A 2,620-nucleotide genomic window follows, 5' to 3' on the forward strand; every position below is an offset into this window, starting at 1 on the left:
CAGGGATGGGGGAAAGTGAACATGAGGGGGCACCCTGGCCTGCCTGGACTCCTGACCTTGGAGCCTTCGCCCCCATTACCCACTGGTGTGGGACAGGGGACACATTCCTGCAGTCTCTCTGGGGGTACAGCTGCAAATCCAGGAGGGGGTAGGTAAGCCTGTGGCCCTGGGTGGTGGTGGTCGCTATGTACCACTGAGTTGGTTCCGACTCTTAGTGACCCTGTGTAGGGGTTCCGAGGCTATAAATCTTTACAGGAGCAGAAAGCCTCATCTTTCTCCCGTGGAACAGCTGGTAGATTTAACTGCTGACCTTGTGGTTCGCAGCCCAGCTCGGAATCCATCACAAGCAGGCCTCCTTACCGCCTTGGGTGGCATCTCTTTCAAAAAGTTAACACATCTGCTAGATATACCAACTGTGTCAAAGGTACACAGTGACCATAACTACTTGAGTTTGTCATCTCAGTTTATCTCGGTGCCTTGGTGGAGACAGGTCCGGAGCATGGCATCTGGAGCGTGAGGTTTCCATGACAGCAGCTCTTTGCCACCTTGGAGTTTGGGTCTCCTTCATTATTCACTCAGACATTTACTGAGTTTCCACCATGTGCTCTTCTGTCTCTCAGGATTATTAGTGGATAGTCCACATCCCTGCCCTTCCTAGTGGGTTTACATTCTAGCAAGCTCGGTCATATTCATGACTCCTCCTAAGAAAAATATACTTAGATATGAAAACCTGCCATGGTTTTGGGAGGTTCCTAGACCCATTTTAAGCACCCTCATCTCAGAGGTGACTCTCGTTTGTGGCCCTAACACAGTCTGATCACCTGGTCTACAGGTGGAAGATGCCCGGCACACCTGTCCTGGACTCCTAGGAACCAGGGACAAAGAGAGCCGTCTCCAAGTCCCAATCAGTTGGAGTGATTTGCTGTTGGAGGCCATAGAGCCCCAAAGTCTTGGCATCTCTGAGCTGATCCTGGGACCTACATGAGCTTTGAGATCTTAAGTCTGCAGAAGCTTCCCAGGAGGAGGAGAAAACATGTCCTCCACATCCGTCCAGAGGATGCCCAGAGCCAGAGCAGAAGCCAAACTCAGATGGCTGGAGCAGGCCTTCTCCACTCACTGCCTCCCAAACTCAGGGCAGGGGTTCTGCCTTCCAGGAAGCTTTCTACTATCTCCACCCTGGCCCTTCCCGGGGCCATCTCTCTCCTCGCTGTCCTCACACCACGGAGTGGCCTCCTCTTTTCCTCAGCAGCCCCAGGAGAACAGGCACAGTGCTGGCTCCAGTATAGGGGGGGCTTGGCAAAGATGTGTCAGGTGACAGATGAGTGATTTTCCCTTGAACCCACTGGTTTTCTGAGAAGCAGGCTCTGAGACAGGAGAGTGGGCAGGGAGCCCTGAGAAGATTCTTTATAAAAGTGAATATAGATTTTAAAGTAAATATAACAAGTGACCACAACCATTTGAGTTTGTTGAATTGTTGTAGGGCTGCAGATGTCACCTGTTCTGAGCAGGGACAGCATCTGAGAGGACTTCTGGGGACAGTAGTTGTCAGGTGCAGTGGGATGGAGCAGGACTGGGCAGAGAGAGAGGAGGCTGCAATACACCCCCAAAGGCCCCTCAGAGAGAGCACTGGGGCTGGGTCAGGAGGCCAGCTCTTTATCCCCCATATCCGGGGAAAGGGTTAGTCTTCAGCTGAGGCCATCGCTGTGGGACCAGGCACTGAGAACCCTGGGGACCCTGTGGTCCAGCAAGCGCCCACGATACCCGTTCACGTCTCCACACCCACACCATGTTTCATCCTCCACAACTCAGGTTTCACCCTAAGAATGGTTCCATTGCTGCTGGTGACCAGAGTTAGTGTCACATTGCCCAATTAGCAAGGTAAGCATGGGTTTACTTGTGCTTACTAATCTGTAGTGAACATATTCACATTTTTTTTCACCACATGCCATCAACAATGCAGTGAAACCCATGTGTACCTTAAACATTGACCAGAATGCAGCTCTTGCTATCTTGGTTGGTATAAGACACAGCCCTGGGCCGCTGGCAAAACTGGATCTGACCCAGCAGCCTGTGGACAGCACCTCTGTTGTCCTGTGAGGGCTGGGGAGGGAGCGCATTGGAAGGCAGGGTGGCTCCTTAGGGCTCTGTAACCTAGCAGCCTATGGGCAGAGGCCAGGGAAGCTTGCCCATGCTGGGGTCACTGGTCAGTCACCAGCTTAGGGGCCCATCTAGCCCTCTAGTGGTTGTAGAACTATGTCTACCTGTTATTGCTGGATGCTGTCAAGCCAATTCCAACTCATAGCGACCCTTTAGGAGAGAAGGACTGCCCCCTAGGAGTCCCAAGGGCTTTCTTTACAGAAGCAGACTGCTACATCTGTTTCCCTTGGAGCCACTAGGTGGGTTTGAACTGACGACCTTTCAGTTAGCAGCTGAGCACTCAACCTTTGTACCATCAGGGCTCCTTCACACATATATAATGACTTAAACATATACTAAGGGGGTCTCTGGAAGGACACAGTGGGAGACAGGTGGGTGTGAGAAGGACTAAGATTTATGTGCCACTGCCATTGAGTCAGTATGGACTCACAGTGGCCCTGTATATATAGTTTCTGAGACTCAC

Source organism: Chrysochloris asiatica, unplaced genomic scaffold, assembly GCF_000296735.1.
Source record: "Chrysochloris asiatica unplaced genomic scaffold, ChrAsi1.0 scaffold00055, whole genome shotgun sequence".
NCBI classification, from domain to species: Eukaryota; Metazoa; Chordata; class Mammalia; order Afrosoricida; family Chrysochloridae; genus Chrysochloris; species Chrysochloris asiatica.